Below are 21798 nucleotides of genomic sequence, written 5' to 3'. Positions count from 1 at the left end.
TTGGTATACTGTACAATGGCTTCTCTGCTCCCATAGAAAACTACCCACAACCCCCCTCCTCTCCTCTCTTTCCCTATCTCTCTGTATTTCTCTCCCTGCTCTAACTTTCTGCTGCAACCTGCTCTCCACTATACACAGCCGACTGGCCGCCTCCAGGAAGCCAATCACCTTATATAGAGGGGGAGGTTTCTGAAATCACAGTGGGCTTTGAGGCTGATTGGACGGGTGCTAGGGATTATGGATAATCCCATGCTCCCGCCACAAGACAGTTCTGTAAATTAACATGTGCGGCCGTCATATTGAGCAAATTTGCGAGGCCAATCTGGCGAACTTGCGAAACTCTACAAAGTCAATTTAATGCCTGATTCGCTTTGAATGGGATTTCGTCAGATTCAATTCACTCATTTCTAACTATCATTTTACAGGACTACAGGAGATTAAGTGTAAGTCGTGAAAATTCTGACTTGATGGTGAAAGCAGGAAGAAGGAGAAAGGAGAACTCCAGCATGTGATACAGTAAAGATCCAGTGATCACATACAGGTATATGTTAAGCATGGCGTTAGCAATGTCAATCATCCAGTGTGTCACCTTACTATATGTTCTCTTTACAGTTAATGTGTGACTTTAAGTAGCATAGGTTTCTGACAAAATGCATAATTCATGTATTTGATATATATATGTGCAGTAACAAGTAATCGGGACAAAACAAGGTGTTAAAATTTCCGCATTTTTCCCTTCATTCCTTCCAACCTCCTCATTATTTTCTGGTCACACTGTATTTAACAATATCTGCATTAAACATTCAGGGAAAATGAAGTGTTGTTGTGAAACCACACAAGACGTTCCCTCTAATTCCTGGGTTGCTATGCAATGATTAGTCAAAGCTAACACCAGAGCCAAAAATACCCCAGCCATCAACCCAGGCCTTATCCTACAGAACATGAAAAACGCACAGCCAAGTGAATAGACAAGAAAGAACTATAAAAATGTAAACGACTTTATATTCTCGCCCTAATCTCACTCTCTTCAGCGTCTAAAGATTAAAGCTCATGCACAGTAAATGGGAGGGAAAAGATGAGGGGACCGCTAGGGCAAGCAATGATTGCTTGTCGGAGACCTATAACAGATGTACTCAGTAATGCATTCTTTCTTATTATAACTCCTAGATTCTAGAGACCAGTAACATGTAGGAAAGAACAGACATTTCAGAAGCAAGTCTTTTGGATGGCATGTAAAATGCATATAAAGAAAAGCTAGATTCCTCGTCACACTGTAAATTTACATCAATTAAATTACTAATTGCTTTAAATTGATTCAACATTTCCTGTTCTGCCTCACAATACCAAATATGATGTATAAAACATAATACAAAGCAAACACGAACCAGTCTAAGAAACTGTGCAGGATATTACTGGACATGTGTAACAACAGGACAGGCTTAAACCCTTAAGGACAGGGCCCAAAATGGCCCAATTTACAGTTTTTCGTTTTCATTTTTTCCTCCTCACCTTCTAAGAGCTATAACTCTTTTGTTTTTCCATCTACAGGGCCATGTGAGGTCTTGGAACAGGTGTTTTTAGTAATAGCATCTTTCAATCTACCATAACATGTATGACAGAACCTCCAAAATATTATTGATGGGGTGAAATTGAGGGAAAATAACACAATTCTGCAAATTTTTGGGGAGTTCCACGTTTACGTAATGCACTTTATGGTAAAACGGACATGATAAAGTTATTCTATAGGTCGGTCTGAATACAGCAATATGCAGTTTACATAGCTTTTCTAATGTTTTACAGTTTTTAACAGCAAAACTTTTTTTTTGCAAGTAGTTGTGATAACGATGGTCCTATTGTGACTCTTATAGCGCTTTTATTTTTTCACTTATGGGACTATATGGGGTGTCGTTTTTTGCGCCATGATCTCTAGTTTTTATTAGTACCATATTTGTGTAGATTGGACGTATTGAAACAATCGCCCATCTGACTGCCGGGAGGAAGGTAAGGGACCACCTGCAGTCAGATAAAATGATCAGAACCCCTGCATCACACTGCAGGGGTCCCGATCGGACATTGACAGGAGCTGCTGCTCCTGTCACCGTGTGAAGTGCCACGATCGCAGCACTGCAGGGGTTAATGGCGAATTATATAGCAAAAAGAAAATACTTCGTCAGCTCACCCACTCAGCCTTGTTTCACCCTGTAACTGGATCTCCGTAGTGATAAAGCACGTAGATGTAATATTGCGGGCCGCAACCCAATTCGTCCAAGATATAAGGAGGTTATGCATCCACAGCTTCTTAAAAATTAGGATTCTTTATTAAATCATCACAACAAAACAAAACAAAACAAACAAACTCATAAAAAAAACGCCGACGCGTTGCGAGGTAAGTCCCTCTTAATCATGGTGATAATAAAGAATCCTAATTTTTAAGAAGCTGTGGATGCAGAACCTCCTTATATCGCTAATGGCGAATGGCTTATCATTAACAGGGAGGAACTGTCTGCATAAAGCGCCTGAGATAACTTCATAGCACCACCGGACCCACTGGCATACAGGTACTTACAGTGGTTTGCAATAAATTAGAATATCAACAATTTTTTTTTTTTTCTTTCAGTAATTCATTTATTTCTGTTAAAGTTAATGATTATGGATTACAGCCAAGAAAAACCCAAAAGTCAGTTTTTCAGAAAATTTGAATATTATATAAAACCAACTGAAAAATATGTTTTTAACACAGAAATGTCGACCAAATGAAAAGTCTGTACAGTAAACGCCCTTAATACTTTGTCGGGGCACCTTTTGCATGAATGACGGCATTAATGTGGCGTGGCATGGAGGCGATCAGCTGATGGCACTTCAGAGGTGTTATTGAAGCCCAGGTTGCTGTGATAGCGGCCTTCAGCTCGTCTGCATTTGGCAGGGTAGACAGGTGCCAAATCCTGATGGAAGATTAAAATTCCATCTCCAAAAATCTTTTCAGCACAGGGAAGCATGAAGTGCTCTAAAATTTCCTGGTAGACGGCATCGGTGACTTTGGTGTTGATTTACTTTCATCTGAAATCAGTACCTTGGACCACTGATCAACAGTCCAGTTCTCCTTTTCCTTGGCCCAGATAAGGACCTTGTGGCGTTGTTTATTGGTCAGGAGAGGCTTGACACATGGAATCCAACACTTGTAGCCCATGTCCTGCAGACGTCTGTATGTGGTGGCTTTTGAAGCACTGACTCCAGCAGCACTCCACTCTTTGTGAATCCCTCCCAAATTTTTGAATGCCATTTTCGTTACAATCCTGTTAAGACTGCAGTTCTCCTAGTTGCTTGTGCACCTTTTTTTTCTACCACACTTTTTCATTCCACTCAACTTTCCATTAATATGCTTTGATACAGCACTCTGAGAACAGCCAGCTTCTTTAGCAATGAACTTTGGTGGCTTACCCTCCTTGGGGAGTGTGTTAATGACTGCCTTCTGGACATCTGTCAAGTCAGCAGTCTTCCCCATGATTGTGTTGCATACTGAACCAGACTAAGGGACCTTTTATAACCCTTAGGAAGCCACTGCAGGTGTTTTGGGTTCATTATTCTAATTTTCTGAAATACTGACTTTTGGGTTTTTCTTGGCTGTAATCCATAATCATTAACTTTAACAGAAATAAACGCTTGAAAAAGTTCACTCTGTATGTAATGACTCTATAGAATATATGAGGTCACTTTTTGAATTGAATTACTGAAGAAAAAAATAACTTTTTGTTGATATTCTAATTTATTGCAAACCACTGTAAGGGGTTAAAGTGTCACTGTCATTATAACTTTCAAAATCTAAATCAACAGTAGATGTGAATTAAAGCAAGTCTGCAATTTATATTCATTATTATTATTATTATTATTATTATTATTATTATTATTATTAGAGATGAGCGAACCGGGTTCGGGTTCGAGTCCATCCAAACCCAAACGTTCAGCATTTGATTAGCGGTGGCTGCTGAACTTGGATAAAGCCCTAAGGCCATGTGGAAAACATGGATACAGTCATTGGCTGTATCCATGTTTTCCAGACAACCTTAGAGCTTTATCCAAGTTCAGCAGCCCCAGCTAATCAAATGCCGAACGTTCGTGTTCGGATGGACTCGAACCCGAACCCGGTTCGCTCATCTCTAAATATTATTATTATTATTATTATTATTATTATTAATAATTTTATTTTTTTGTTATGCTTTAACCCCTAGACGACCCTGGACGTAGGGTTACGTCATGGAAGTCTGTCCCCAGACGACCCATGACGTAACCTTACGTCCTGGGTGTTTCTCCCGCTATGAAGCGTGCTCCGGAGCGGAGCGCGCTTCATAGCAGGTGGGGGCCGGCTGCAAACAGCAGCCGGGACCTCACCAGTAATGACACGCTGCAGCGATCGCTCTGCCGCGTGTCATTAACCCCTTAAACGCCGCGGTCGCGCCGTGATCGCGGCGTTTAAGTGTAAGTGACAGTGGGAGTCCCCTGTCACTTACCGATCGGGACCCCCGCAGTGTGACTGCGGGGGTCCCGATCATTGAAACGGACTGCCGGAGGTCTCTTACCTGCCTCCGTGCGGTCCGATCGGCGATCTGCTACACTGAGCCTGCACAGGCAGGCTCAATGAGCAGATCGCCGATAACACTGATCAATGCTATGCCTATGGCATAGCAATGATCAGTGTAAAAATCAAAGTAGTGAATGTAGAAGTCCCCCAAAGGGACTTCAAAAGTGTAAAAAAAAAAAAGTTCAAATCACTATTACACTACCCCAAAGCCCCTCCCCCAATAAAAGTCTAAATCACCCCCCTTTCCCATTATATAAATAAAACATATAAAAATAAATAAATAGATAAACATATAATATACCGTAGTGTGCGTAATTGTCCGATCTATTAAAATATAACAAGCGTCATTGTGATCGGTTAGCGGCGTACACGAAAAGAGGGGAAAAAGTGCGCAGATTACCGATTTTATGTTACATTATATATTAAAAAAAATCAATAAAAAGTGATCAAAACGTCTGATCTTCACAAATATGGTATTAATAAAAACTAGAGATCATGGCGGAAAAAATGCCACCCCATACAGCCCCGTAGGTGAAAAAATAAAACCGTTATAAGCGTCACAATAGGCCCATTTTATTAATATTTAATTGCCAAAAAAAAGGATTTCATTAAAAAATACATATATAACATTAGAGAATCTGTGTAACCTGCATATGGTTGTGTTCAGACTGACCTATAGAATAATAGTATCATGTCGCTGTTACCATATAGTGTATTACGTAGACACAGGAACCCCCCAAACGTTACCATATTGCATTCTTATTTACAATTTCACCTATTTATATCTTCATAAATAATATATTTGGAATTCCATCATACATGTTATGGTAAAATGAATGACGCCATTATTACACAGTACAACTATTCCTGTAAAAAACAAGCACTTACATGGCTTGTAGATAGAAAACTGAGAGTGCTAGAGCTCTTAGAAGGGGAGGAGGGGAAAACGAAAACACTAAGATCAAAATTTGCGCGGTCCACTGGGTCATTTTGGGCCTGGTCCTCAAAGGGTTAAAACAAAGCTGAACTTAGCAGAAATCCAGGTCCAGTCTCTTGAAGGCAGACGCTCAGATGGCCTGGGATACACAGGACTTACTGTTTTTTTACAGTTTCAGGAAGTGCCTGTGGATAAGGGAAAAGTTAATTATTCTTGGAATACCCCTTTAAACACTGTTAATGTTCAGCCATTACCGTCAGCATTATGGCCATAATACAAAGTCCCCTGTCCACTATAGACTTCTATGGCCATATAAATTCAGTTTTAAGCAAACAGTTCAGGTCTGAAAGTGAAAATGTTCCCACTGCGTAATAATAGCGGGGAAGGCGGCTGTCTTGTTAAAGATTGCCGCTAATCATGATCATTATTAGTGGCGGTCTACTTAAGGAGATGAATGCCTTCCGCCGATATTATTACAAAGTGGGAACATGGCCATAAACTGTAAAATAGACTTGTCAAATAAAATAGTTTTTAAATATTTTATATACCAAGAAACCAACATTAAAAAGCCTTTTGAAGCTAGTCCACAAGCCGCTATAAAACATTACCCAAGATGCCAAGCCAGTCAAATATGATTAAAAAGCAGATGAAAATGCAAAATTGCCCCCCCCCCACATAATGCTAAAAACACTTCCATCTTCTAAAGCAATAAAAAAATAAAATAAACCACCAACTATAACATACAAAGGAGATGAAAATAGAAATGTTTAGCTCCAGAAAGTCCCCTGAATTGAATCCTATGAATAAATGAATATGAACATATTTTACTGTGAAAGGGATTGGATCTGAGCTCCTCTAATCTACATGCAAAGCCACCCTCATCCATTTACTATCACTGTGTAATTTATAGCTGAAAAGCTAATGAAAATCATCTCTTTTTTTGGAGTTAATCACCCTATTTCTTTCAAGGTGATGAAAACACAATGCAGTCGAGACGAGAGTTATTCTCTGCTTCTTGCGCTGTTTCTATGAGAAGTGCATATCTTTAGCACACAGATGATAAACAAGAGGGACTTTTATAAACAGGTGCACAGTCAATTTATACCCGTCACTGAACAAACCGATGAAGAATTTTAAAACAAAAGTTGTTCCCTTTGTTCTCAATAATTGCCCTACTAGGTAGAAGATAAAATGTGCACACACTGTAAAGAAATAGTTATGAGGCAAATTAGCTTAAAGGGGTATTTCAGAAAAAAAAACCTTTTCTCCTATTCACAGGATAGGGGAAAAGTAGGAGATCTCTGGGGGGCCGGAAGAGCGCTGGAAGAACTCCAGAAGAGCGCTGTACTCTGGTCTTTGTGGCTCCATAGGAATGAATAGAGCCACGGATCATGTGCCGCAACCGTGGCTTTATTCTTGTACAGAAGCCGGGACCCGTTATGGAGATCGGTGCTGGGTACAGAGGTTTGACAGGGGATGAGTTATTTGTTTCTGGAATATCTCTGTAAAATCTAAATTCCGGGAAACAAATATTATTGTAGAAGAAAAATACAAGACACAGCGGTTGGCATTACCACAGTACTCACACGAGAGCCATAGAGAAAAATGCAGGGAGTTGAATATAATTTTAGTGGTGCTCCCTCTAATCAGAAAAAAGGTTGATGCAAAATCGAAATGAAAGAAAAATTGAAAAGAGGGCACTCACCATTAAAATTGTGGTCTTTATTTCATTTTCTTTATCTCAAAAACCACCAGTGCAGCTAGGAACGGGGACGACAGCACCAGCGTTATTGTTGGAGGCGTTACAGCTGTTTCACACGTAGTTAGTGCTTCTACAGATAAAGAAAATGAAAAAAAGATTACAATTTTAATGGTGAGTGCCCTCTTTTCAATTTTTCTTTAATTTCAAAATATTATTGTAGGTTTTATTTAAAAAATATTGTGATGGTTTCTGTACATGCAGGAGTCATCTGCATCTGGACCATTGGGAAGTTGAATATTCCTGTGGAAGAATTGAGCTTAGCTCACTCATACAGTTGCAGATGCACTTTTTGATCCAAAGTGGATTCGGGAAAGGCAAATCATAAAGAAAACTCTTACGGGGAACCTCTTAACCAGATTGTCATGTCTCAAGCCAAACGACAGAGTATTCTACTTTTAGTTTAATCCGACATGGAGAGAGAGAAGCGGCTGCAAATCACACCTATGGCTAATACTAATGATGCTAAGCCTATTTTTAAAAAAACAACTTCAGGATGTTGAAATATGAATTGATCAAGCCATATCGCCCCGTGTACCAACGTGCAGGTCTCCTGGTTCACACGGGTCCCTAGGCTAACTCCACACCGTGTCGGTCAGCGACCGCCACCCCTGCAAAGCGTGCACATACAGGGAAGGGAGGCCATGGAATGGCCCTGCAACCCCCATGTCACAGGACCAAACCCAAAGTGCCCCCCCAAAGTCCCAGCCAGCACCACCGGCAGGGAAGGCTGCCCCCAAACAACACAAGTATGGATATGGTATTACACTCACCAAAACTGCTGCAGACAGAATGGGAAAGACATGGAGGTACTGTCATGTGAGCACAGGTATATGCTCTGCTGACTTAGGTCACATGGGTCTTTTAAAGGGGAGTGCCAGCTGCCCAGAAAGGGGAGAGAAATGGAAAATCCAACATGGAGATAGAGGAGCGGCTTCACATCACACCTATGGCTGATACTAATGCTGCTAAGCCTATTTTAAAAAAACAGCTTTAGCATGTTGGAATATGAATTAATCAAGCCATATCGCCCCGTGTACCAACGTGCAGGTCTCCTGGTTCACACGGGTCCCTACGCTAACTCCCCACCGTGTTGGTCAGCGACCGCCACCCCAGCCAAGCGTGCACATGCAGGGAAGGGAGGCCATGGAATGGCCCTGCAACCCCCATGTCACAGGACCAAACCCAAAGTGCCCCCCCAAAGTCCCAGCCAGCACCACTGGCAGGGAAGGCTGCCCCCAAACAACACAAGTATGGATATGGTATTACTCTCACCAAAACTGCTGCAGACAGAATGGGAAGGTACATGGAAGTACTGTTATGTGAGCACAGGTATATGCTCTGCTGACTAAGGTCACATGGGTCTTTAAAAGGGGAGTGCCAGCTGCCCAGAAAGAGGAGAAAAATGCAAAATCCATGGTCTCCCTTCCCTGCATGTGCACGCTTTGCAGGGGTTGCGGTCGCTGACCGACATGGTGTGGAGTTAATGTAGGGACCCGTGTGAACCAGGAGACCTGCACGTTGGTACACGGGGTGATATGGCTTGATCAATTGATATTCCAACATCCTGAAGTTGTATTTTTAAAATAGGCTTAGCATCATTAGTATCAGCCATAGGTGTGATGTGCAGCCGCTCCTCTATCTCCATGTCGGATTCTACTTTTAGTATTTACAAATGAGGATTGGGTGGAAGAAAGTTTTGGTTCCAGTGACCACCAGTGTTTAGTGTTTGACACAAAAGTTGACTGTAAGCAAATCCATACTGCCAAAGTATTGGATTTTAACCTGTTTATGACATGGCATTGGCTGTATCCCAGTTTTCCAGGCGTTCCTTACAATGCATCCACCCGCTGTACGGAGGGAGCAGGCAGCGGGAGTCAGATGCCGAGATTTCTGATTCATACGAACCAGAAATCCGTCTGGTTCGCTCATCTCTATTTATGACCCAGCCCAAAATGGGGTAAATCACCAGCCAATTAAAATTTTAGCATTTTTGTTTTTTCATCCTCATCCTCTAAGAGGTCAAGAACTTTCATCTTTCTATATACAGGGCCATGTAAGGGCAGTGTTTTTTCAGGAACAAGTGTACTTTGTAATGGCGTCTTTCAATCTACCGTAACATGTATGAAGGAACCCCAAAAAATATTATTTATAAAAATAAAAATTGTTGAAATTGGGAAAAAATGCAATATTGTAACTTTGGTTGGGTCCCGTGTCTACATAATAGATCGGACAATGACACATGCTACAGTATATAATGTTAATTTATTTAATTATTTTTACATGTTTTATTTGTATAATGGGATAGAGGGGGATTAAAATTTTTATTGAAGGAGGGGCTTTGAGGTATTTTTAAAAACATTTTTACTTTCTATTTCCTGTGGGACTTTTACTTGCAATATTTAGATTGCATACACTGATCATTGCTGTGCCATAGCACAGCATTGATCAGTGTTATTGGCATTCTGCACATAAAGCCGGACCACACAGAGGTAAGAACAGCGGCCGGACCAATCAGAGGTAAGAACGCCGGCCGGACCATACAGAGGTAAGGAAAACTCCTCCACTGGTCTGGAAAAGCAGACCACTGCGGGGGTCCCAATTGGTAAGTGACACTTTAATGCCGTGATTGTGGTGTTTATGGGGTTAATGACAGGCTCCATCATGATCGTTGCAGCCTATCATTATCAGTGAGGGCTGATAGCAGCCGTCCCTCAATTGCTTTTAAGCAAGCTCTGCTCCTGAGCTGGCTTTATAGCTGTATTTGCAGTCTAGGTGTCTGGTGTCTGGCAACAGGCAGCTGTGGCATACCGGTACGTCCTAGGTCATCTAGGGATTAAAAGGACAGATTCCAGGTAAATGGAGGAATATTTAAATACTTTTTGTAAAATGGTGAGGTAAAACATCAAGAATGAGCGCCTCCTCCCACGCCTCATTTATTCTGATTTATGGCGTAAAGGATTTAAGGCGTAAATCAGGTTTGTCCACTTGGCTGGATTTAATAAGAGGCGTGCGCCTCTTAGTAAATTCAGCCAGGAAAAAGGGGGTGGGGTTTAATTTAAGACCAGTGTACGAGTACGCCGGTCTTTATAAATCCCCCTCTATAAGTAAAGACTAAGGGGGACATTTATTAAGTCCGGCGTTTTTTACGCCGGACTTATAAATGTCCCCGCATCTCCGGCGCTACGGAGATTTATGTAGAGGCGGACTGCCTCTACATAAATCCCGTGCGCGTCGGTGCGCACAGCCGAAAACCTACGCCACCTGAAAGGTGGTGTAGGTTTTCGGCGAACCTTTGTGCGGAAAAAATGATAAATCGCGCGGACTCTGAGTCCGCGCCCCCCGTAACGCCCCTGCCCCCCGGCGTACTCGGCGGAAAGTGTCGATATGCTAATATTTTATTCGCAAATCGGCCATTTGCGAATAAAAAAAATACGCAAATCGGCACTTTCCGACGAAAATCATCCGTACGCCGGATGATACATGTCGCCCTAAGAGCCTAATATATGTGAATCAGGCATTAGGTTTATCGGTTTAAATCTATAAAAGTTATTTCTGGATATCCCACTTTGATGCTGGACCATGTGCTTTGCCTATAACTGTAATACACTATGCAGCGGGTTGATCATCATATAACAGACTTTTTTTTTATATTTGAACATTAAAGGTTCACTTTCAATGGCAAGAAGCAGAGAACTTTAAATAGTTTGTGTGTTGATACACAATGTGCAATATATTAGAAAATTACACAACCTTCAGATATAAAACAAATATGTCATTTGATGATCAAGATTGAAGAAATAGATACAATCTGTCTAAAAAGTCATCATGCTGAGGTTCTTAACAGTCTGCATAAAGATCTGAACCATAGTTATCTGAATATAGTTAAAATGAAAAAAAGTTGAAAAAAGACACGTCCATCAAGTTTAACCAAGGAGGGGTTGGATGCAGGGAAGGGGGATATACAAGGAGGGGATGGATACAGGGAAGGGGGATATACAAGGAGGGGATAAATACAGGGAAGGGGGATATAAAAGGAGGGGATGGATACAAGGAAGGGGGATATACAAGGAGGGGATGGATGCAGGGAAGGGGGATATACAAGGAGGATATGGATGCAGGGAAGGGGGATATACAAGGAGGGGATGGGTGCAGGGAAGGGGGATATACAAGGAGGGGATGGATACAAGGAAGGGGGATATACAAGGAGGGGATGGATGCAGGGAAGGGGGATATACAAGGAGGATATGGATGCAAGGAAGGGGGATATACAAGGAGGGGATGGATACAGTGAAGGGGGAAATACAAGGAGGGGTTGGATACAGGGAAGGGGGATATACAAGGAAGGGATGGATACAGGGAAGGATGATATACAAGGAGGGGATGGATGGAGGGAAAGGGGAATATACAAGGAGGGGATGGATACAGGGAAGGGGGGTATACAAGGAGAGGATTGATACAGGGAAGGGGGATATACAAGGAAGGGATGGATGCAGGGAAGGATGATATACAAGGAGGGGATGGATAGAGGGAAAGGGGGATATACAAGGAGGGGATGGATACAGGGAAGGGGGATATAAGATGAGGGTATGGATGCAGGGAAGGGGGATATACAAAAAGAGGATAGATGCAGGGAAGGGGACAGGGGCGTAACTAGAAATGGCTGAGCCCCATAGCAAACTTTTGATTGGGCCCCCCTACCTTCCTGACTGACCACTTAGCTGTATGTGTAGTCATACCTGCATAACCGCAAGTGCTGGTCAGGAGTACTTTCAGTTAAAGGGGCATTTGCAGAACCGGGGAGGCAAATCATGACAGCCCAGTATATTGCAGGTGCAGGCCATGGGGCCCCAAGACGCGGTGGGCCCCATAGCAGCCGCTATGCCTGCTACAGTGGTAGTTACGCCCCTGGAAGGGGGATATACAAGGAGAGGATAGATGCAGGGAAGGGGGATATACAAGGAGGGGATTGATACAGGGAAGGGGGATATACAAGGAAGGGATGGATACAGGGAAGGATGATTTACAAGGAGGGGATGGATGGAGGGAAGGGGGATATAGAAGGAGGGGATGGATGGAGGGAAGGGGGAGGGATGATGGGTAAATTCTATACATATGAAATAATGTTATTTTAGTCTAAGAACCTGTTTCCCCCTGTTTTGAAGCCCTCTACTGTTTTTGCTGTGACCAGATCCTGTGGTAGACTGTTCCACAGATTCACAGTTCTCATGGTAAAGAACGCTTGTCGCCTCCGGAGATTAAACCTTTTTTTCTCCAGGCGGAGGCAGCGCCCTCTTGTCCTTTGAGGGGGTTTTACCTGGAACATCTTTTCCCCATATTTCTTGTAGGGGCCATTTATATATTTAAATAAGTTAATCATATCTCCCCTTAAACGTCTCTTCTCCAGACTAAACAAACATAATTCTTTTAATCTCTCCTCATAACTAAGATGCTCCATTCCCCTTATTAGTTTAGTTGTCCGTCTTTGTACCCTCTCCAGCTCTAGAACATCCTTTTTATGAATCGGGTTTCAAAACTGGCCAGCATACTCCAGATGAGGCCGCACCAAAGCTTTATAAAGCGGTAATATTATATCCCTGTCCCGTGAGTCCATGCCTGTTATATACAGTACATGACAATATCCTGCTGGCCTTAGAAGCAGCTGACTGACATTGTGTGCTGTTCTGTAGTCTATTATCTACAAGTACACCCAGATCCTTCTCCATCAGCGACTCTCCCAGAGTAACTCCCCCCAGGACATATGATGCATGCGGGTTATTAGTACCCAGGTGCATAACTTTACATTTATCCACATTGAACCTCATTTTACAAGTGGACGCCCAAACACTCAATGGGGGAGATTTATCAAACATGGTGTGCATTAAACCAATCAGATTTCACCTTTAATTTTCCAAAGAGTCTGTGAGGAATGAAAGGTGGAATCTGATTGGTTGCTAGGGGCAACTGAGCCAGTTTCACTTTACACCATGTTTGATAAATCTCCCCCAATGTGTCTTAGTCATCCTGTAACATCTGCACATCTTCCTTAGACTGTACTGTACTACAAAGCTTGGTGTCATCTGCAAAGATGTAAACATTGCTGTTAATTAAATTCTCAATATCATTAATAAACAAGTTAAACAGAAGAGGGCCCAGTACTGACCCTTGTGGTACACCACTTATTTCCGGAGACCATTCGGAGTAGGAATCATTGACCACCACTCTCTGGGTACGATCAATAAGCCAGTTTTTAATCCAGTTACAGACTAAAGTTTCCAAACCCATAGACCTTCACTTACCTGTCAGATGTCTACAGTATGAGGGACTGTGTCAAACACTTTTACAAAATCCAGGTACCCTATATCCACAGCCGTCCCCCCATCCAGGCTTCTACTCACCTCTTCATAAAAACATATTAGGTTGGTTTGACAGCTTCTATCCTTGGTAAAACCAATCTGGTTAACACTAATAATACTATTAGCCACTAGATATTCCTGGATGTAGTCCATTATAAGCCCCTCAAATAGTTTTCCCACAATGGGGGAACCATGCTTTCAAATGGAACCCATTTGATGTAAGTGTAAAATCATCCTGTTGACAAAAGGAATATTGTAATAGTAAGGAATGTAAGGGAGAGATTCTGTTATGTAGAAAAGAAGAGAAGAGAGGAGATTACAAGCCACAGGCAAAGTTATTATTTGAATTATGATCACATGCCTTAAAATGCAATGTATAGTCTCAGTTTGATACACCATTCCAGGTGTATACATAAGGCAACACAATGTTAACATGATTGAAAGTGTAACTGCCATTTAAATGTCACTTTGCAGTATCAATAGTACAAGCGATTTTTAAAAAACTCTTTAATAGGTTTTATTAAAAAAAAAAAAGCTGTTTTGCAGCCTCCCTCCCCCCTCACTTCATAGGAAGCAGCTTTTCTGTGTCCGATATGCTTTGTGGAGGGGTTAAAAGGGGTGAGTGAGCACAGAGAGGAGAAAAACAGCCCTGCACAAAACAACATCCTGCAATCTTATATCACCATGGTCCCAGAGCAGCACTGACCTTTCTGACCTTTGAATCAAGTGTTTATGTGCCCAGTGTCCAAATTTCAGAGCTGTTTGTCCATAGGCTATAATGGAATCCACAAACCCATCTTCAGTTTGCTCCTTTACAATGTAGACAAATTTGCCTAATAATGAACAGATAAGAAGTGTGTGTGTGTGTGTGTGTGTGTGAAATTTTTTTTTTCCCGGCAACACGTTTAGGCCTATACAAAAAACACAGGTCTTTCTCAAGCTCAAGATACATAGGCTCAAAAGCGTTGCTGCAAATAAATTTTTCATTTCATTGTATCGGTATCTTTCTGTGAATTTACCCGTTAAAGTACATATACAAATTACTTAAAGGGGCTTTTGGACATTATAAATTCTCAGGATAGGCCACCAATTTATGATTGACATATACTTTTGCACCTTTCATTTTCACCTTTATGGGAGCTGAGCCCCAGTAACCCACTACCACCATTACATGCAACTTGCAGGAGTTTTCAGGGTGCAGGGCGTTGGCGCCCCACCAATACGATTATTTATAATACTATATCCCGAGGACCGGCAATCTATGTATAATGCATAGAAAACCCCTTCAAATGATTCATTTAGTGCCATGCCTTGTCTGTGTCTGAGATGGGAAAATCTTTGTTTTCCTGCTATTATTATTTTATCTATTCCAGAAATTCAGCCGATATCTGATTTTAATTGTAAACTTTAAAGAAATCCTTCTAAGATATATCAACTCCACATAATATCCCAATTTACATTTTTATAATTTTCCAGTGTCTGGATTTTTCAGATCTTACCATTTACAAAGTCCTTTCCGATTCTGTTCTTAATGACTCATTTTTCTTTCAAAGCGCACTTGTGTATGCCTTCATTTCTTATCTGAAACAGTCACTTTTTCAATTGCTAGAATAAAACATACAAGAAGGCTCTTGTCCTCTTTATCTTGAGAGCTGTATTTTTTTTCTATTATTTTTTTTTTTTTTTACAGAAAAGTTGCAGAAAAGTCAGTTTTTCTTTAATGAAGAACATTTTCTGGTAATCTCTCCTCAGCTTACAAATCATCATTAATCTTATCCTTCTTTTTTTTTTTTTGGCTATATTGAGGAAAATGTAACTTTCTCGGCAAATCTGCAATGGCATTTTTGTTCTCGGCTAAATAATAAGATGTGCTGCCTCTGCATTCGCTTAGCTAATGATGTCTTCAAGAAAAGCTTAAGTTCTAATTAGCGTTGACTCTTGTAAATAACTGAACTACACTTATTTAGATGCTAATCATGTCGAAATAAGAGGCAACGTTTAGACTCTAAATGGGTATTGACCTATTTAGACACAGAAGAATCTTGTTCTGATATTCTACTCTTTTCATTTGTAAGTGCAGATGTAGCAGAGCTGAGGTCGGCATTTAATGGGTTGTCTTTTCACATCTTAAGTTTTAAAGAGAAGCAGCAGAATGTGATACATAAGGAGTGTGTGTTTGTTTTTTTTAAATCAAAGAATGTTAGAAAAAAATCCATAAATAAATTACAAATAGAAAATTTTAATTCATACCCCATTGCTGTCATGTTTTTGAAGCTCCATTCCTAGCATACAAATTTTTTTTTACATCAACAGGTGTCAATTTTTTTTTATAGATATGTAATATACGGCTAACTAAAAATATCAAGTTTTCAAGTACCTATTAGCTGCTGTACGTCCTGCAGGAAGTGTTGTATTCAGGGCCGATTCTGGGGTTTCTGCCGCCTGAGGCAAACCTCAGGCGGCCGCCCCGAGTGATGGCCGGCACTCCCCCCCCCCCCCATCGCCGCAGCCATCCACTCACCTGTCCCACGCCGCAGCCGGCCCACGCTCTCTGCTGTCTCCACATCCAGGTCTCCAGGTCCCGCAATGTCATGGACCTCCAGGCTGTGGTGAGTGAGTGGGGTGATCGGGTCGCGCGGGATCACCCCAGCGCATCCCCCACCGACCCCAGGCACTCACCACAGCCTGGAGGTCCGTGACAGCTGCAGGGTGACATCGCGGGACCTGACGGGATGTGGAGAGCACGGGCGACGGGACAGGTGAGCGCCAGCTGTCATTTTTGTTATGTGATACTTAGGAGGAGGTTATCAGTGATGACACAGCCATAGTCCATGGTGGTATGCTCCCCGCCATAAGCTGTGTGGGTGTCTAAGTCACTCATGTAACGTCTTCTTTTGGTAGAAGGAGCACTAGTTCATGAATTGGATGGAAGAAAACCTTTGCTGAACCTCCCTTTGTTACCTTAACTTCCACTTTACGAGTCCTTCCATCGTCGCTAGGGATGACCTTTGTGATGACACCCATGGGCCATTCATTACGATGGGCTTCTTTATCCTTTAAAAGAACAAGGTCACCTTCCTGGAGGTTAGGTTTTGAAGTCTGCCATTTGTGACGGCTTTGGAGCATGTGAAGATACTCACTCTTCCACCGATGCCAAAACACATTAGACAGATGTTGAACCTGTTTCAATTGGCGTCTGTTGATGTCACTGTGGTCAAAGGTGCCTGGAGGAATATTAGAAGTTCCAATCTTCTGGGTAAGAAGTGTTGCTGGAGTAAGGATGATTGGAGAATCAGGGTCTCAGGAAACTGGAACTAAAGGCCTTGCGTTGATTATAGCAGATACTTCAGCAAGGAAAGTGACCAATGTCTCATGAGTAAGCAAGGGAGACTTGTTGTCCATTAGCATTGAGTCAAGTATTCTGCGGGCAATACCTATCATGCGTTCCCAGGATCCTCCCATGTGGGATGAATGTGGAGGGTTAAATACCCAAGTACACCCATTGTTAGTTAAGAAGTTGTCAAGTTGTAGTTCCTTGCAGGATCCCACGAAGTTTGTACCGCAGTCGGACCTCAACTGTTTGACAGGTCCACGAATGGAGAAGAATCTACGAAGGGCGTTGATGAAGCAAGAGGCATCCATGCATTCAATTACTTCAAGGTGTACTGCTCGAATGCTGAGACAGGTAAACAGAACTGCCCATCGTTTGCTGTTTGCAGCTCCACCACGGGTTCTACGAGTAACTACTGACCATGGGCCAAAGACATCGACCCCGACATAAGTAAAAGGCGGATCAGTACTTAGACGGTCTGCTGGTAGGTTAGCCATTTGCTGCTGTTGCTGTCTTCCTCTTAACTTGTGACACTTAACACATTTCTGAAGTATAGAAGAAATGCATCTCTTCATGCCCACAATCCAGAAACCGGCTGACCTGATGGCACCTTCAGTAAACTGTCTGCCTTGGTGCTGTACTCGCTCATGATGGTGTCTAATCAGCAGGGTAGCAATATAATGTCCACCTGTTATGATGACAGGATTTTGTTCCTTGTTACACAGGTCAGATTTCTCTATCCGGCCGACCACTCTCAGCAGCTGGTGGTGATCAAGCACTGGATTGAGTTTGTAGAGTGCACTACTCTTGGACAGATGCGGAAAAGAAACGAGTCCAGCTCCCGGCAAGGTGGAATCAAGTGCGTTGTTTATTGTATCTCCGTCACCGTACACACGTGCGGCATGCCCCCAACTAAAGCCTACGCGTTTCGGCTGCTACACCGCAGCCTTAATCATGGCATGGCTTTTTTCCGTTCATGACTACTCTTGGACAAACTGATGTTTTTTGAGATAATGTCTATCTCTTGACGATACACTTCTTGTTAAACACAACGGAAGATGACTTGTTCAGCATGTTCAAGGTCTGTAGCTGTAGGGTGTTCCATACACATATGCCACCCATGACACTTTGATGATGTGTCCTTAGCAAAGCAGCGAGAGATGTGAATCAATCTGGCAATAGCTCGCACAATGGATGACCAAGTTGAGAAATGCTCAAAGCGATGTGACTTCAGCATACTCCAAACTTCTTTAGCAGTTCCTTGCGTTCTTGGAGTGGTTTCCTCCTGAAGCCAATACACTTCTTGAGAGGATGCGGCTTCTTATGAATAGGACATTGGCGATTGGGGTTCTCAATCTTTTCACCTTGGTTGTTCTTATAGCTGGGCTCCTCAGAAGCTGATGAGGTAGTGGGAAGAACATCGGTCTTTTTTACAGACACTGGACCTCTGTGTTTTCTGTACTCGGAGCGTGGGCTGTCATATTTAGAAGGAGGTGAACCAGGGCCACTGGACTCACCATAGGAAAAGCTTGGGTCATTCTTGGATTTTGCAATGTTGCTGATAAACTCACAGAAGTAGTCAAATGGAGGAAAGGAGACTTGATTCTCTCTTTTGTATCTTGAACCAACTGTAGTCCATTTTTCTTGAATGCCATATGGCAGTTTGGCAACTATTTGGTTTACCCCACGAGCAGTATCCAGGTAGCTGAGACCAGGTAGATGAGTGTCTGTCTTGGCTAGTTGAAGCTCTGAAAGTAGGTCACTAAGCTCTTGGAATTTCTGGTTGTCCTTACCAGATATCTTTGGGGAACTTTGCAACCGTTTGAAGAGAGCACTCTCAATTGCTTCAGGACTACCATACTCTAGTCTCTCCCAGGCAGCTGTGAGTCCTGCTGCTGGATTACCAATGTGGACGGATCTGAGTCTCTTAATACGTTCTGTGGACTGTGGGCCAAGCCACCGGATGAGTAAATCTAGCTCTTCAGCAGCGGTGATGCCAAGGTCACTAATTGCGGTTCTGAAGGCACATTTCCAGCCTCTGTAGTTCTCAGGCTGGTCATCAAACCTTGTAAGTCCGGTCTTAGTAAGTTCCCGGCGTAACATGTATCTTGCAAACTCTGACATGTCTGTAAGCTCTGAGCTTTGACAAGGAAATGCTGGCTGAGTAGTGCTGGCCACATTGTGTCCAGAGTTCTGGCTAAGAAACACAGGTGTAAATGAGGCTGCATAGGCATTTAGCCCAGGAGGTGGCTTGCTATCCATAGGCTTAGCTGTGGCTTGGTAAGATGCTAGGGCATTGTTAGGGTTTGGCATCTTGGCTTGAACCTGTGTACTTCTGTGATGAGCTTGCAGAGGTGTAGGGCCATGGTTAATTATGCGGAGTGAAGTATCAGGATGATGAACAGGCAGAGTGTTGTACTGATCTTGATTTTGGGGTATTGCAGAAGGAATAATGTGTTGTTGCTGTGAAGAAATATCAGCACTGTCAGGAACAGTAGTAGCAATCTGGGGTTCACTGTTTTGGCTTAACACATAGTCTCTAGTACGTTTAAGAGGATCCTCTGCATCCATTCCGCTCAAGGCTACACTGTCTCTTTTACTCCCACTGGCTGCTTTTTCTAGGACCTTCAACCTTGCCATGGCTGTAGCGTGCTCACATTGTTTCTGCAGAGCTTCCATTTCAGCTTTCTTCTGCGCTGCAGCTGCTTCTAATTCTGCTCTCTTTTGCGCAAAAGTGGCCTGAATCTTAGTCGCTTCAGCTTCTGCACGCGCGTTTATAAGCTGCTCACTTAGTGTGGAATATTTGTGCGTTTTGAGCGTCTTGTGGACTCAGAAATACAAGATGTTGTTTCATGAAGTTGCATAATTCTTGCTTTTATTTTAGACTTAGTTTCATATATTAAGCCGTCTCGTTCAACATTAAGATGTTGGAAGTTTTGCAATTCTTCTAGACTGTCCTGAGTATTGATTCTTTTCAGAATGCAATGGTATTCTTTACATTTCAGATTGTATTGCTCATGCATAGTGGACAACTGCTCTAGGGCTCCCTCTAGTGGTAATACATATTCAGCCAAGCACATGGTGGAGACATGTGCCTGTAAAGTTTTCCACAGATTCATAATGTCTGATGCAAGTTCATGCTGCAGGCATTCAAGGTTCTCTCTAACCTTCCATGTAGGCTTAACAGAGGGTTTGTCCTTATCACTGGACTGCAGACTGGGGTCCATGTTTCCCTGAACTGAGTGTCCCTCAGCCATGATGCACACAGGATGGGTTACACTGAAGGAAGATGGCTGCTGCTAGCAGGTTCTATGATGAGAGTCTGTACTGTGGCTCCAGTTCACACACACTGATGATCCCTTGGACACTGCAGGTAGCTGCTATGGCTGTATCTGAAGCTGAGTCTCTGTCCCCACAGCTGTGACTGACAGTCTATGATCCTTTTCACTATTCTGACTCAACAACCTGGCTATAAGCAGGTGGGGTTATGGATAGTCTTATATCTGTGCTTCAACCAGTACTCACACCAAGTCACATATTGTCAGATAGGGTCAACTCCATTGTAGAGGCATGTAGGAAGATTCCAGCTTTATTTGGTGCAGAAACCCTGTAGAAATGCTGGTACAAGGGGGTGAAAAGGATATAATATGCCAAGGGTAGCAGGAACATACAGGTACATGCACTGTCTTAACATGAAAAATGGCTGCTAACATGAGGGAGAGGGGAGGAGCTACAACACTGCAGCTAGAGGACAGGAAGACAGGAGGGTCAAAAAGCAAAGCAGAATAACACGTATACATGTCAATTAATAGAAACCAGTCTTGGGACATGACATTGTCGTCTACATTCACAACTTTAACAGTAGCTGATAAGTACAGGAAGACTTGAGATTATTATTTGGCAGTATATTATAAATCTATATAACTTTCTGACAAAAGTTCAAGAGGAAAAAAAACTCTCCCGAGTATCCCTTTAAGGGGGTTGTCTACCATGCGGGCTAGCTTAAAAAAAATTGCCTTACCTGATCACCAGCATAACTGCATCAGTGGTCCTGGCAGAGAAGTGCTTTCTGGTTTCATCTTAACCCACAGGAAGTATCTGCTCAGCCAATCCATGATCAATAGGGGAGGTGGGCCACCACTAGGGCCAGTGATTGGTTGTTTCCTGTGTAAAAGGAAGTGTCACTCCTGAAGTATACACCATGAAAATTGACGTTTCGGGGAATTAGGGCTGGTAAGTATCTTTTCCCCCCTTTTTATGTCTTTCAAAGCCAATGGGTCTCTTTGTTAGACCAGATGCAGTCCATAAGTCCATATGTCCAATGAACAAAAAGAAATTATTCATGAAAGAGATCAAATGTAGTAACTGGTCACATGGTGTATGTTAGAATAACTTTTTCATAGTATTCTGATGTATACTGGTGACCGAGCCCAGAACAGTGATGCTAATAGGGCCTAGACTACAAAGAATACCTAGTATATCCAGAGACAAAAGGTAACTTTGGACGTACAGTATGTTGGTTAGCATAAGGGATGTGTTGAAGGAAGAGTGAAAGAGGCTAATAAACAGAAATAATCTAAGGAATGGTATTAGCAGATGTTCATTAAAGGGGAACTCCTGCGATTTTCCCACTTTTCTAAGCTGCTTCTAGCCCCAGATTCAGACTTTTACAAATGAGCCCCGTTTTACATCATGGCACCCAGCCAGGAAACTTGATCTCCCAGCATGCAGTGAACCTCAGAGTAAATTGCTGGGTACTCACTCCTGTCTTGTAGTATTTTCCCACCACTGACTCCATCTGCTTCTGCTTTACACAGTAAACACAGTATCTGTCTATCT

At 42.5% G+C, this 21798-nt stretch overlaps 1 long non-coding RNA gene across 2 annotated transcripts in view; it reads left to right on the top strand.

The window, feature by feature from the left end:
* LOC138767501 (uncharacterized) overlaps positions 1-21798 on the top strand; it is a 64262-nt gene that overhangs the window by 5596 nt on the left and 36868 nt on the right. For both annotated transcript variants that reach the window (XR_011358806.1, XR_011358805.1), the window contains one exon: positions 426-541. This is a non-coding gene — a long non-coding RNA (uncharacterized lncRNA). The remainder of the gene's footprint in view (positions 1-425; positions 542-21798) is intronic.

Source organism: Dendropsophus ebraccatus, chromosome 11 (assembly GCF_027789765.1).
Source record: "Dendropsophus ebraccatus isolate aDenEbr1 chromosome 11, aDenEbr1.pat, whole genome shotgun sequence".
Taxonomy (NCBI): Eukaryota; Metazoa; Chordata; class Amphibia; order Anura; family Hylidae; genus Dendropsophus; species Dendropsophus ebraccatus.
Note: the sequence above shows the minus strand (reverse complement) of the source record. Positions and strands in the feature narration are given on the sequence as shown.